Source organism: Anguilla rostrata, chromosome 16 (assembly GCF_018555375.3).
Source record: "Anguilla rostrata isolate EN2019 chromosome 16, ASM1855537v3, whole genome shotgun sequence".
Classification (NCBI taxonomy): domain Eukaryota; kingdom Metazoa; phylum Chordata; class Actinopteri; order Anguilliformes; family Anguillidae; genus Anguilla; species Anguilla rostrata.
Genome location: NC_057948.1, coordinates 10,203,755 through 10,219,846, shown reverse-complemented (window position 1 = coordinate 10,219,846; position 16,092 = coordinate 10,203,755). Strand labels below are relative to the sequence as shown.

General features: G+C 41.5%; 3 long non-coding RNA genes across 6 annotated transcripts; 2 read left to right on the top strand and 1 right to left on the bottom strand.

Annotated features, from left to right (window-relative positions):
• The first annotated feature begins 2 nt into the window (after window positions 1-2).
• LOC135242247 (uncharacterized) lies at window positions 3-5,608 on the top strand. 2 transcript variants are annotated; one of them, XR_010326284.1, is made up of 3 exons: window positions 3-125; window positions 1,072-4,820; window positions 5,425-5,608. It is a non-coding gene; the product is annotated as an uncharacterized LOC135242247 (long non-coding RNA). The 2 variants fall into 2 exon arrangements; XR_010326283.1 differs by having other exon boundaries at window positions 1,066-4,820.
• Window positions 4,093-14,309, bottom strand: LOC135242245 (uncharacterized). Of its 3 annotated transcripts, XR_010326281.1 has the most exons (4): window positions 14,178-14,309; window positions 13,436-13,565; window positions 12,901-13,332; window positions 12,499-12,584 (listed from the first exon to the last, which is right to left on the bottom strand). It is a non-coding gene; the product is annotated as an uncharacterized LOC135242245 (long non-coding RNA). The 3 variants fall into 3 exon arrangements; XR_010326282.1 differs by lacking the exons at window positions 12,499-12,584; window positions 12,901-13,332 and adding an exon at window positions 4,093-4,609; XR_010326280.1 differs by having other exon boundaries at window positions 12,499-13,332.
• On the top strand, window positions 10,779-14,291 carry LOC135242248 (uncharacterized). The gene is made up of 3 exons (XR_010326285.1): window positions 10,779-11,028; window positions 11,506-13,543; window positions 14,168-14,291. It is a non-coding gene; the product is annotated as an uncharacterized LOC135242248 (long non-coding RNA).
• Window positions 14,310-16,092: the final 1,783 nt, after the last annotated feature.

The window sequence follows — 16,092 nt, the reverse complement described above, 5'->3', positions numbered from 1 at the left end:
TCCACAAAGAGACTTACATGAATCCTTGATGAGGACAGCCAGAGTAAATTTTCTCCATGCTCACAATATTGGCGATGGGAATTCTCTCTTTAAAAAATTTGAAACAGCATCTTTTGGGGCCGTCGGTTCCGACTGCGACTACCTTTGCTGCAGATATACAGAAAGGTCAGTTAGCACAGCGAGGCTAAGAGATGAGAAAACAGTGGATACAGACGAGCGCCGATGTGCTGTCCTCTCCCCGTCCGCTGTGTGAGTGTGATGTGCTCAGATCTATCTCCAGACTTAGCTGTCTACTTCAGCGGCCCCTGGGAGACCCATACACATATGACTCATTTCCCTAGACTCATTTCACCTGGGTAAACACGGGTAAAAGTCACTCGGGACTCCTGTCATCTGGGATAATGTTACCGCTAATGAGTAATTCTACTGCTGAAACGCACAGCTGTCGTTTCACGGTACACGGAGTACCGAATTACAGGGACACCAGATCAGTCACCCTGCCGTTAAGGAGATAAGCCGGTCGCAGACATAAAATCATTGTACAAATGGAAATTTGAAACAAATTTGCATGTATGCAGTCGTTAATTACGATCAACCTATATACTGTGATTATACTGAGAACACTGGGATCTCTGTCAAGAATAACAAACCAAGAATTAGTGCATAGCCCGCAGACCCATTTTCGCAAAGGTAGTGTAGACCAGTGGTGTCAAACTCGTTCCCATGGAGGGCCGTGTGTATGCAGGTTTTCATTCCAACCAATTAATGCTGCCTTAATTGAGTCCAATTACTCATTCAGCCATATGCGTTTAACTGCATTGAAGCACAGAATATAAGAAACTTTTTATTTAGACAATGCGGGTCACCATAGACGTCGGGTCACCATTGTGCACAAACCTGCATCCCTAATTCAGCAAATAATTTAACTAATTATATAATCAAGATCTGAAGCTGGAATGAAAACCTGCATACACACGGCCCTCCATGGCAACGAGTTTGACACCACTGGTGTAGACCATTTTCAGTGCTACAAATGAACATTCATATTTGAAGTTGTGGCGCGAGGCTCAGTGTGACTTACGTTGGCCATCGGCGTGATGCAGCACGATGCCATACAGCAGGAGGGCCAGACAGATGGAGATCTTCAGCATACTGATGACTCGATGACTCCCTGAGTGAGCGTATGTGAGTGGACCAATAATGGAGTGCGTCGCGGACAGGGCCCTCCTTATATACTGCCAGTGTGAATTAATGATTACGTTTCAGGCGTTCATTAACGTGTTTGCAGCCCGGGATGGCTCGACGAGAGGATAATAATTGACCTGGTGTTGTGCAGAGCAGAACGATATCGAACATAGTTATAATAGTTATAATGGTGAGTATAACGGTAATAAACAGATGTGCAGATTTTGGACAGTGGGACACAGAGTCAGTGAATGGGGACAGCTAACCTCTCTGTTTGTGTGTATATATAGGTATATGCTCAGCCTGTATTTGCATATTTCATATATATGCTAATTAACAAGGTATTAACAGTATTAACTAATGTTTCATTAACATTATCACAATAAAAGTTTTCATACAAACAAGATTTTGTTGTTAGATATAAGCACTCCTGCCCATCGTGCGCACATATCTAATGGACTCTCTCTCTCTCTCTCTTCCTCTCCTGCCAGGACCATGGAAAAGAACAAGAAGAAAGGGAAAATCTTTTGAGCCCTTGTGCTGATCTCCTTGCACTACACACGTGCACACACACAAATGCACACACACACACACACACACGAACAAACACACACACACACACACACACACACACACAGTGTGTTTGACAAAAAGGGACTGTTTTCTCTTCTGTGTGTGAAGTTAATGTAATGATATTGAGATGCTGTAAACAAGGGCGATATTGATATTGAGATGCTGCTCTATCTTTTAGATACATACAGAGAGGACTGTTAGAGCACACACACACATACACACACAATCTCTCTGTCTTTCTCTGTCTCACTCACAGGCATACACACACACACACACACACAATCTTTCTCTTTCTCTCTTACTCACACACATACGCACACACACACACACACACACACACACACACAATCTCTCTGTCTTTCTCTTTCTCTGTCTCACTCACACACATACACACGCACACACACACACACACACAATCTCTCTGTCTTTCTCTTTCTCTCTCACACACACACACATACACACGCACACACACACACGCACAATCTCTCTGTCTTTCTCTTTCTCTCTCACTCACACACACACACACACACACACAATCTCTCTGTCTTTCTCCTTCTCTCTCACTCACACACATACACACACACACACACACAATCTCTCTGTCTTTCTCCTTCTCTCTCACTCACACACATACACACGCATGCACACACACACACACACACACACACACACAATCTCTCTGTCTTTCTCTTACTCTCTCACACACACACATGTTCACCTGTGTCTCAGGGTGAAGAGCGTGAAGGTGAACAGAAGGTGGGAGTTTGGGCCTAGCGGGCGGAGCAGAGGTGGCGCTGAACGCTTGTTAAAGGGAAACCGGCAGGTGTGGAAATTTCCGTTCGGTGGCACGGAGGAGTCTTCGTTCCCGCCGTTCTGTCTGAATTTCTCAAGTTTGTCTCGCAAGATTGCGTTTTCAAGAAGTCAGTTTATTTATATTTGTTTTTTTTAAAATTTTATTTTATTTTATTTTTTACAAATTTGCCGTGCGTGAAAGCGAGCGTCGCAGGGGAACGCCGTGCGCCCGCGCGTGTATGTCTATGCAAACCGAGATCACGCTAACTGCCTGGTCTGTCTTTCAGAGCGGCTACAAAGGTTAGTTCAGCATTAGTGAATTAATGATTACGTTTCAGTCGTTCGTTAACGTGTTTGCAGCCCGGGATGTCTCGACGATAGAATAATAATTGACCTGGTGTTGTGCAGAGCAGAACGATATCGAACATAGTTATAATAGTTATAATGTTGAGTATAACGGTAATAAACAGATGTGCAGATTTTGGACAGTGGGACACAGAGTCAGTGAATGGGGACAGCTAACCTCTCTGTTTGTGTGTATATATATATATATATATAAATATATATATATATATATATATATATATATATGTGTATGTTTTAGTTTTCTTTTTTTAAATGTAATGGAACTTAAGATCCCTGTGAGACAGTAGACTCCCGGTATACGCTTACCCATAACTTATAACACACACACACACACAGATACACACGCACTCTCGCACTCACACATGCACATAGACACACACACATGCAGACACACATTAAAACGTATGCACACTCAAATGCAGACATGCTCACAAATATGCACAGACATATACAGACACGTGCACACATACACACATATACAGGCACACACACATGCCTGTAACACGACTTCCTGGCAGTGCAGGTGGTGTTTCCCGGGCCCCTGCTGTACTGCACTGTACTGTAGACTCGTGAAGCACAGAGGGGAACCATGGCAACACACTAAGCAGACATCGTCTCAGCTCAGCACGTCTCCCTGAACCTGGCCACCTGGTTGCCATAGTAACAGGTGTCCCAGGTCCAGAGTGTGAGGGATCCGTGAGCCACTGACATCCTCGTGTGGATTCCTTCTTCCTCAGAACCTTTCCAGACAAAACCATCCTTTTTAATGGTGGATATGACTATAATTTACTCTCTATTTTTGTCTTTTTTTAATATGTATGCGCTTTTCAACTCATATTCTATTTTGCTGTATTCATTTATCACGTTCTCTCTGCTTAACTGTACATTATTCATATTAAACATGGAAAGGCTTGGCCAATGGCACAGCTCCCTTGATTGGTTATTTTTAGGGGTGGGGGGAGTGGTATGGTGGGGTAACAAACAAAGTCTAAGCACATGGTTCCTGAATACCTAAGACCAAGAAGGATGTTTGTGAGATACAAGACTTACATTCACGCATGAACGGACAGTGAAGCACACACTCAGACACATACATCTCTATCGGGTGAGTTCCTGTTGCTCAGAATGGATTTCAACTTTTGTACTTTACCTTTATTAACTTCATGCTTGAGTCTGTTTATGTAAATGCATTTTATTTCTTAGATGTACAGCAGTGCATGTCATAATGAAGCAGTTCAGCAGACACTGGAGCCACTGCATAAGCCTAACACATAAAGCAGACCCCCCGCCCACCCCCAACATACACTGACAGAGTGTCAGTTCCCCATAATTTGCCGTGCCGTTTGTGCCGTCCTGAGCTGATATGAGCAATGCCAAACAAATATGAAATATGGAATTTATGTCTTAATATACCATCACAGTTTACATTTCTACATAAGGCTGACTCTTTCTTTTCTCGTTTCACACCTATTGTAATAAATTGTTACAAATTCAATTCACGAATAAGCAAAGACAGGATTCGCTATGCTCTCAAGCGTATAAAACAAACTTCACTGACGAACAGATGAGAAGATTTTTGGCTATAACCCCGATGACACTGAGGCGCCCTCTGATGGAAACTTCAGTTTTGAGCTGTCTTCAATTGAAATATTCTGCATCCACGCAAAATGATTTTCCTTTGACGGTCTGAACACTGGAGGTGGAGAGTTGAGAGGCAGGTAAGGAATTTCGTAAATACTACTCAAATACCTCAGAAATTACAGACACCGTACTCACAGTTCCACAAAGAGACTTACATAAATCCTTGATGAGGACAGTCAGAGTAAATTTTCGTGATGGTCACAATGTTGGCGCTGGGAATTTTGCTTTTAAAAAATTTGAAACAGCAGCTTTCGGGGCCGTCGGTTGCGGCTTCGACTGCCCTTGCTGCAGATATACAGAAAGGTCAGTTAGCACAGCGAGGCTAAGAGATGAGAAAACAGTGGATACAGACGAGCGCCGATGTGCTGTGAGTGTGATGTGCTCAGATCTATCTCCAGACTTAGCTGTCTACTTCAGCGGCCCCTGGGAGACCCATACACATATGACTAATTTCCCTAGACTCATTTCACCTGGGTAAACACGGGTAAAAGTCACTCGGGACCCCTGTCATCTGGGATAATGTTACCGCTAATGAGTAATTCTACTGCTGAAACGCACAGCTGTCGTTTCACGGTACACGGAGTACCGGATTACAGGGACACCAGATCAGTCACTCTGTCGTTAAGGAGATAAGCTGGTCGCAGACATAAAATCATCGTACAAATGGAAATTTGAAACAAATTTGCATGTATGCAGTCGTTAATACGATCAACCTATATACTGTGATTATACTGAGAACACTGAGATCTCTGTCAAGAATAACAAACCAAGAATTAATGCATAGCCCGCAGACCCATTTTCGCACAGGTAGTGTAGACCATTTTCAGTGTTACAAATGCACATTCATATTTGAAGTTGTGGCGCGAGGCTCAGTGTGACTTACGATGGCCGTCGGCGTGATGCGGCATGATGCCATACAGCAGGAGGGCCAGACAGATGGAGATCTTCAGCATACTGATGACTCGATGACTCCCTGAGTGAGCGTGTGTGAGTGGTCCAATAGTGGACTGCGTCGCGGACAGGGGCCTCCTTAAATACTGCCAGTGTGGGGAAAAGTTGAGCGCTCATTTTCCGAAAGTACTAAAAAAAATGTCGTTTCCTCCGAACACTCACACCCCCCCACCCCGCACCCCCACCCCCACCCCCACCTGCTGCTTCACCCTGTAAGCTTATATCTGATAATAGGTTGGCTAGGTTCTACAGAGGATGTTGTTAGAAAAAGATTTGGGTAAAGATTAGACAACATGAGTTGGTGCGACATGAGTGTGACCTAAACACACACACAAATGTAAAGGAGACAGGTCCATCAAGGCAGCATATTTCCATTTTCTTGTTGTATAATGTAATACATTTTACTTTTTTATTTTTGTATATGCACAAAAACATTTTTTTGTGCATTTGCACACAAACTAAATGATTTTAACATAAACATAGTCTACAGCACGTGACACATTGCACACAGTGAGTATCTCTCCTGAGGCACAGATTAGGACAGAATGGGTTGCTACACTCTAGCCACTCAATTAGCTACTGACTCTATGTTGCTTCTTCTTAATGGTACAGGGACAAAAGTCAGATTCATTGGCGTTGCTGCTGAGGGTAATCCTGTGCCGAAGGACACTATTAATGGGGTTGGCAGACGCCAGGTTCTCGACCGCAATATCCGGTTTTCAAATTATTTGTACAGGTCCGGTTTGTCGTCCCTAGCGGACTTCCAGCTGTGCATCAGGGTCTCTGGAAAAGTATGGAATTACGAATGAAGGATTTCCAGACCTGGAAAAGTATGGAAGTCTGGGCGATCATTTGGATAAAATATGGAAGTTTATAAAAAGTAATGCTGCGTGGCTTGTTAAAAAAATGCTTTTAAAAAATGAAAATTGTCCACATGGGCACTGTGTTGTTCAAGATGCCTACTTGCCTGGCCTGGATGTTAGAGATTTCAATCTACATTGCAACAAAGAGCTGAGTTTCTAATTCCAATTTCTGTGATACTAATTGCATCTGTGACAACCTCCTACTCTAAATGAAAAATATTGCTTTTACGCCTGTGTAATCGTGGGAAACTCCTTTGTAGCTATTTCTGAAATGCATTCTCTATCATTTCACATGCAAACCTCACATTGGGATGGCAGGTATATGCCATCCCGCCAAGTTACGCCTTGGCAGGGCGGCATGTAATATATGCAGACCCCACGTAATATCCTTTCATGACTAGAGATACTATTTAGATTTTGACAATACCTGTGCTAAAATAATACATTTGAAACCTGGACCGGTAGTCTACCTTCATCAAAAAAATGAGCAAATGATTTTAAAGAATGACTTTTTGTTGCAAAGGCACATCCCATTGTTCCTTTTGGATAAAATACACTTTGGACAGTGTTGCTTTTGGCATTTTGAATGAGTTTAACATTAGTCAATTTTTTTTCTTTCTTCTTCCCTCTCCTCTATTGCACTACATCTATCTCATTTCTCTCCTATCTAAATGTCAGCAGTCATGGCTAGCTACCCTCTCCAGTATAACCTGAGCCCACTCTTGTTTGAAAATATCCAGTTCTCAGTCTATTGGTTACCTGTCTGTCTGTCTGTCTGTCTGTCAATTTGTTCGTCTGCCTGCCTGTCTATCTGTCTACCTGTCTACCTAGGGGCGACATAGCTCAGGAAGTAAGACCGATTGTCTGGCAGTCGGAGGGTTGCTGGTTCGAGCCCCACCCTGGGCATGTCAAAGTGTCCTTGAGCAAGACACCTAACCCCTAACTGCTCTGGTGAATGAGAGGCATCAATTGTAAAGCGCTTTGGATAAAAGCGCTATATAAATGCAGTCCATTTACCTGTCTGTCTATCTGTCTGCCTGTTGGTCGATCCAATTATTTATTTATTGTTTTTTTGGGGGGTGGGGTGGGGGTCTGGATAACATGGGTGGGCAGGGGTGAGGTGAAGCCAGGGGTTTTGATTGAAGGGGGAGGGGAGTTGGTGGAGGGATTTGAAGCGGCTTCACCCTGTTTTGTAACTGTAGAATTGAAATAAAGAAATTTTATTTTAAAAATAAATAAATAAATGAAAGGAAATGCGAGCTACCGTACCTGGTTCTGGGCACTTGTTCACCGTTCTGTTGAAGAAGCAGAAAACGACAGCCTTTATCATACGCTCAGATCAAATTTTTCATTGTGGCTTTGTACTGAAGTGATTTGTACTGAAATCGTTGGATCATGGGATACTTAACGATATTGATATTATGCGAGCACTGTCTTTTTTTCAGATTTTAGAGATCAGCCTACAGCAAGGAAAACATATATGTCATGGTTCTGTGTTTCCGTCTCTGTCTTTCCTTGTTGGGCCGCCAGATGGCGGCACTTCTGTTTTGTGTCCTGCTTGTTCCCCTTTTAATTGTATTATTGCTTTCAATTATTTTATTATTGTTTCTGATTGTGTCTCATTGTTCCCACCTGTGTCTTGTTATCTCCTCCTTTTTTGGTTTGATTGTTCTTTGAGTTCACCTGTGTCTTGTTACCCCTGTCTATTTAAGTTCTTTGTCCCCTTGCCTTGGGTGCTGGTTCCTTGCGTTTGTTTCTGATTTGTGCTTGTTCCAGACCTGTATGTATCTTCTTGTGTTTCTTTTATGTGTTTGCCTGTGTGTTCTGCCTGCCATTCTGTTCTGGGTTTTTTTTTTTTTGTTCTTAAGAATTTTGAGTTTCTTGTTTTGGCCTTCGTGGCTTTATCTGTTCCCAGTTTGCCTTTTTTTGTTGTAAAGTTCTTGTTTGTATCTATCCTTTTGAGTTTTGTGTGTTTTTTTCACTCTGAACCATGACCATACATGCATTATAATGCTTCATGAGTCATACATTTGTATGTTGTGTTTGTCTGTTTAAAAGCTCTTTCCTCTTTCCTAACGAAAATGTCATGGTAAAGTTTATGCCATTAATACAAAAGTTGAAGCTAAAAATACATGTACAAATGTATTTGAATAAAAAATAAAAATAAAAAACATTAGTCAGTTTGCTAACAAGTGAACAGACTTAGTGTAAAGTTAAAAAAAAGTTTTAAATCATTTATCTGCGTTGCGATTTCACCTAGTAGGTAGGCTTTCCTCTCGTAAGGAAAACGGTGCCATAGCGCTACCAGGATTTGATTCGCAACCCAACTCATGCCTCGGTTACACCTAAAACCTCAGACTACACCCAGCCAAAGACTTATTCTTTGGGGCTGCAGAAACGTTAGACGCATTGATCAAAATGATAAAAGCATACAGGCAAGATAAATGATGGCCAATTTGACTGTTCATGGCCATTTAAGTAAGTGTTTATAACTTTATTTCCTTGTGCAATATTGATATTCAAATTATATCAAATGTTCAATACATATATTTAGGAATAACTTAATATTTAATGGCTAACTGTCCCTTGCAAACACCATGGTTCTAAATTAATGTTAGCTAGGCCTGTAGATCATCTGCTGATATGCAGACAATAACTAGGTGTATTGGTTATACATCAATCCATCAAATCCATTATTATCCATTATCCTGCTCATGGTCAGGGGAGGTGCTGGAGCCTATCCCAGCATGCATTGGGTGAGAGGCAGAAAATGCATACATCGCAGGGCTATCTTATGTACAATACCCCATTAAAAACACTACCATAATCCATTGAAACATATGACACTAATTTATTTGTAATTCATGACTAAATCCACACCAATGTGTTTCTTTGAGCTTGCATGTATGTACACTCCTGGGCAAAAAAAATGGGCCAAGCCCAAAATCACAAAACATTAAGCTTTTAATGGTCTTAAAAACAAATCATTGGTCAGATAATTAGCAAGGATTAAACAAATGCACTCCGGAGACCTCCTGTGCCACTATTTGCTTGTTTACTTTTGGTGCAGTGAACTTTTTGGGGAAAAGCTAGAAACAGGAAAATTCTACGGTGGCTCTGAAGTGCAAAAAACAAAAAGAAAACGCAAAAACAAACTTTCGGCCCTGAAGTGCAGATGCAACATACAAAAACAAAAAGGAGTGGTCCTGAGGTGCAGATGCAACATACAAAAACAAAAACATGCAGTCCTGAAGTGGACTGTTGCACTTCGGGGCTACTAGTTTTTGTTTTTGTATGTTGCATCTGCACCTCAGGGCCGAAAGTTTTTGTTTTGCGTTTTCTTTCTGTTTTTGCGTTTTGCACTGCAGAGCCACCGTAAAATTCCCTTATACAGTATCTGCATGTAGGTGCAGACGTGTGCGATCTTGCGCAATGCTTGTGTTTGAGTATGTGCAGTACGGAAAGCCCCAATAATGACACCTCTAATAGTATCAGTCACACCATCATAACCATACGTTTGCTTATTTTCACACAAGTTTAAAAAAAGCTGAGAGCAAATTTATATGGTGTACTCCAGACACTATTTCTGGGCATTGCCACCTCCAGAGAAGATAAGAAGTGATGACGGGACAAGACACAGAATATGAATCTCATTAAGACAGTTCTCTCTCTGCATGGCAAACACACTCCCTTTCGCACATGCTTCTCTGCGAACACAGATGCACACTCTTTGTGTGCTAATTAAATCACGCAGACATACACAGTTGCCTCTCTCCTTTGGGGTCTCAGTCAATCATCATTAGTGTTGAAATGGATAACTCGGCATCATTAATGCTGAGATTAATTTAAAAATTAGGTAAATTGAACATGAATGAAATTACACTGTTTTTGGGACGTTTAATCCCTTTTTTCAGTCTGGTCTCTCACACAAGTACAATGCGCCTGCACAGAAGCTAGTGCAGCACACAGAACACCTCTGCTCAACACGAGCACCCCCAGGCACACAAACCTGTGGTCATACTGCAGTCACACAAACTAGTGCAGATTTCTTACTTTGAATAGGCCGGAAAAAAAAGCCACTACTGATGTGACTTACAGTTCCCAATTTTCGGCTAATTAGTGCGATTGGTGTTGAGTGACGAATTAACGTGATATTCACGTCAGCTTAGAAGCTAATACCACTGTCATGTCTCGTAACGTCATCCACATCATCCGCACTGTTATCAATATCGAAATATCACAATACAATAACCTGTCATTGTTGCGTATGTATACTGAATAAACATTTCAAGTCAATTTCACAGGCTGACGGGCAGTTGAAGTTGAAACTTGTAACTGCGCGACGAGCTCGTGCTCGACGACGACGCTGCGCGCTGTGAGGGCGTACGCGCAGACGCGCTGAAATTCAAAGTTTGAAACTCGACAGCGTCACAGGGAACGGTTTGGTGTTTGCTTAACTCACTAACTAGCTTGTTGTCCAGTTATGATTATATAGCCTTTTTCAAGTCAGGCCGTTGTCTAATCACATTTGCATAAATATAGAAGATTTGGTCAATTTGGCTGCTTGACAGTTTCTGAATAAGATTACTAACATTAGCTGGAAAAGCAATTGATTGACACTGATTTTGCAACGATTACTATGGACCCTTTTGAGGAGGTAAGTTACGGCTGAGCTTCAGTTTTGTTAACGTTACTAGTCTATATATTTCGCTGAAAGTTAAAAAAAAAAAGAAATTAGCAGCAGATTAGCGACAAGCGGTATTTTTCAGTAGCTATTAGTTACCCATCTGGAGGATGGAAACTTAATCAACAAGCTAGTTTTTTTAATGTGCAGCTGGCTAGCTAACTGTAGTTGTCGTCTTCTAACTATATTGTGGCCTTGCTCGCGAGCGAACTTGTATTTTGGCGTTACAACTATTAGCTTGCTTGCACCCAATGCAACAGTGGTCAGAATAGAACTGACATTTGCAGTCTCGGTGAACACAGTGTATAAATCTTGTTTCCGGAGAAGCCTCTAGTCTCGCTTCATTTCGGTTTGGTAAACAACATATTGCTAATAAATTACGTGTCTTTGTGGTCTTTGTGTATGTCTATGCAAACCGAGATCACGCTAACTGCCTGGTCTGTCTTTCAGAGCGGCTACAAAGGTTAGTTCAGCATTACGTTTCAGCCGTTCGTTAACGTGTTTGCAGCCCGGGATGGCTCGACGATAGAATAATAATTGACCTGGTGTTGTGCAGAGCAGAAGGATATTGAACATAGTTATAATGATGGTGAGTATAACCCATAGACCGTATGAAAATATACGGTACGGTATAACCGAAATAAACGTGCAGATTTTGGACAGTGGGACACAGAGTCAGTGAATGGGGACAGCTAACCTCTCTGTTTGTGTGTATATATATATATATATATATATATATATATGTATATGTTTTAGTTTTCTTTTTTTTTAATGTAATGGAACTAAAGATCCCTGTGAGATAGTGGACTCCCGGTATACTCTTACCCATAACTTATAGCACACACACACACACAGATACACGCAATACCCTGCTGTACTGTACTGTAGACTTTTGAAGTACAGAGGGGAACCATGGCAACACACTAAGCAGACATTGTCTCAGCTCAGCACGTCTCCCTGAACCTGGCCACCTGGTTGCCATAGTAACAGGTGTCCCAGGTCCAGAGTGTGAGGGATCCGTGAGCCACTGACATCCTCTTGTGGATTCCTTCTTCCTCAGAACCTTTCCAGACTTTTTAAAATATGTATGCGCTTTTCAACTCATTCTATTTTGCTGTATTCATTTATCACGTTCTCTCTGCTTAACTGTACATTATTCATATTAAACATGGAAAGGCTTGGCCAATGGCACAGCTCCCTTGATTGGTTATTTTTAGGGGTGGGGGGAGTGGTATGGTGGGGTAACAAACAAAGTCTAAGCACATAGTTCCTGAATACCTAAGACCAAGAAGGATGTTTGTGAGATACAAGACTTACATTCACACGTGAATGGACAGTGAAGCACACACTCAGACACATACATCTCTATCGGGTGAGTTCCTGTTGCTCAGAATGGATTTCAACTTTTGTACTTTACCTTCATTAACGTCATGCTTGAGTCTGTTTATGTAAATGCATTTTATTTCTTAGATGTACAGCAGTGCATGTCATAATGAAGCAGTTCAACACACTGGAGCCACTGCATAAGCCTAACACACAAAGCAGTGGTTCACTCAGTCACAACAGGAAATAACTGGAACTCATTTGAGCATTTCTCCTGGCCTACAGTGCACAGAACGGGGACTGCAGGATGGGGCTCCCTATACCCCCCACACCCAACATACACTGGCAGAGTGTCAGTTCCCTGTACTTAGCCTTACACCTTCTGAGGTTTGTGCTGTCCTGAGCTGATATGAGCAATGCCAAACAAATATGAAATTTGGAATTTATGTCTTAATATACCTTCACAGTTTACATTTCCACATAATGAAGCAGTTCAGCAGACACTGGAGCCACTGCATAAGCCTAACACATAAAGCAGACCCCCCGCCCACCCCCAACATACACTGACAGAGTGTCAGTTCCCCATAATTTGCCGTGCCGTTTGTGCCGTCCTGAGCTGATATGAGCAATGCCAAACAAATATGAAATATGGAATTTATGTCTTAATATACCATCACAGTTTACATTTCCACATAAGGCTGACTCTCTTTTTTCGTTTCACACCTATTGTTATAAATTGTTACAAAGTCAATTCAATTTATGAATAAGCAAAGACAGGATTCGCTATGCTCTCAAGCGTATAAAACAAACTTCACTGACGAACAGATGAGAAGACTTTTGGCTATAACCCCGATGACACTGAGGCGCCGTCTGATGGAAACTTCAGTTTTGAGCTGTCTTCATTTGAAATATTCTTCATCCACGCAGAATAATCGTCCTTTGACGGTCTTAACACTGGAGGTGGAGGGTTGAGAGGCAGGTAAGGAATTTCGTAAATACTACTCAAATACCTCAGAAATTACAGACACCGTACTCACAGTTCCACAAAGAGACTTACATAAATCCTTGATGAGGACAGTCAGAGTAAATTTTCTTCATGCTCACAATGTTGGCGCTGGGAATTCTGCCTTTAAAAAATTTGAAACAGCATCTTTCGGGGCTGTCGGTTGCGACTCCGACTCCCATTACTGCAGATATACAGAAAGGTCAGTTAGCACAGCGAGGCTAAGAGATGAGAAAACAGTAGATACAGACGAGCGCCGATGTGCTGTCCTCTCCCCGTCCGCTGTGTGAGTGTGATGTGCTCAGATCTATCTCCAGACTTAGCTGTCTACTTCAGCGGCCCCTGGGAGACCCATACACATATGACTAATTTCCCTAGACTCATTTCACCTGGGTAAACACGGGTAAAAGTTACTCGGGACTCCTGTCATCTGGGATAATGTTACCGCTAATGAGTAATTCTGCTGCTGAAATGCACAGCTGTCGTTTCACGGTACACGGAGTACCGAATTACAGGGACACCAGATCAGTCACCCTGCCGTTAAGGAGATAAGCCGGTCGCAGACATAAAATCATCGTACAAATGGAAATTTGAAACAAATTTGCATTTATGCAATCGTTAATACGATCAACCTATATACTGTGATTATACTGGGAACACTGGGATCTCTGTCAAAAATAACAAAATAAGCATTAGTGCATAGCCCACAGACCCCTTTTCGCAAAGTAGACCATTTTCAGTGTTACAAATGAACATTCATATTTGAAGTTGTGGCGCGAGGCTCAGTGTGACTTACGTAGGCCATCGGCATGATGCGGCACGATGCCATACAGCAGGAGGGCCAGACAGATGGAGATCTTCAGCATACTGATGACTCGATGACTTCCTGAGTGAGCGTGTGTGAGTGGTCCAATAGTGGACTGCGTCGCGGACAGGGGGCTCCTTAAATACTGCTAGTGTGGGGAAAATTTGAGCGCTCATTTTCCGAAATGCAAGTTATAAAAAATAAAATTTGTTTCCTCCCACCACTCACACCCCCCTCCCTGCTGCTTCACCCTGTGAACTTATATTTAATAATAGGTTGGCTAGGTACTACAGAGGATGTTGTTAAAAAAAGATTTAGGTAAAGATTAGACAACAAGAGTTGGTGTGACCTAAACACACACAGATGTAAAGGATACAGGTCCATCAAGACAGCAGATTTCCATTTTCTTGTAGTATATGTAGTATATTTCAAATCAGATTGTTTTTTGTATCACAAAAACATTTCAGAAATAGCTACACAACTCATTTGTAGCTATTTCTAAAATGCATTCTCTATCATTTCACATGCAAACCTCACATTTGGATGGCAGGTATATGCCATCCCGCCAAGTTATGCCTTGGCAGGGTGGCATGTAATATATGCAGACCCCACGTAATATTATTTGCATGCCATGACTTCCTGATGTCTGTGACCTATCAACATCATCAGAGTCGGGATATCTTATTTTCAGGTTGTCCTACAAGCAATACAAAAACCCTTTGTATTTGATTGGATCTCTATGGGAATTGGGGGGTGGGACTACATTTAGCTGTAAATTATGCTGATACAGTATGGAACACATTTGTTGGCTAAATGGCTTTAAGACATCAAGGGTCAAGGTATCAAACGAGCCTCAAACCACCGTGCTGCTGCCAGATAAGCAGGAAGAAATCAAGAAGTCTTTGCATGCAAATGATATGCAACCAAATACAAAACATGACTCTTTTATTTGACATTATGTTCATTTGTCTACTGTATAAGTGAATTTCCCTGTTTCTAGCTTTTCCCCAAACAGTTCACTGAAGCAAAAGTAAACAAGCAAATGGTGGCACAGGAGGTCTCAGGAGTGCATTTGTTTTATTCTTGCTCATTTTCTGACCAATGATTTCTTGTTAAGACCACTAAAAGCTTAATATTTTGCCATTTTGAGCTTGGCCCATTTTTTTGCCCAGGAGTGTATGTGTACGCACATCTCTGTCATACATTTATAGGCATTATTTTCAGTTGTTCATAAAAAAACAGTACAAAAAGACATAATATCAACAATAACATGTCAACATTCAAAAATATTAAGTTACTCATAGATAGATACAAAGCACTGTCTATAAGTTCTGAATTCAACCTTGCAAAATCTAGGCCTGCCATTAAAAGTATTGATATCAAAATGAGGCCAAGTTACAACAAATAATTTGGCCATCTTAGCTCATGCTAATAGAACAAGCTCACAACTGCACTTAAGCATTCCAAATGAGAAATAAAGGAAATGATGGATTAGTGTCTTAAATGTTTAAAAAATGCTTATACTGGGTTGATTTAACCCTTTGAAGAGTAGTTTTTTTATTTTTTTCAAAATCCTAAATCAGTGTTTTAGAACTCCATTGCTTTGAATTACCAGTAGTGATTGTGATATGAGCATTAGAATGTTCAGTTATGAACATTCTAATCACATATTTGTGATCTCACACTTTACAGGGTTCATCCAATGCAGATCTGTGAAGGTGCAGACGTGTGCGATCTTGCACAATGCTTGTGTTTGAGTATGTGAGGAACGGAAAGCCCCAATAATGACACCTCTAATAGTATCAGTCACACCATCATGACCATACATTTGCTTATTTTCACACAAGTTTTAAAAAAGCTGAGAGCAAATTTATATGGTGTACTACAGACACTATTTCTGGGTACT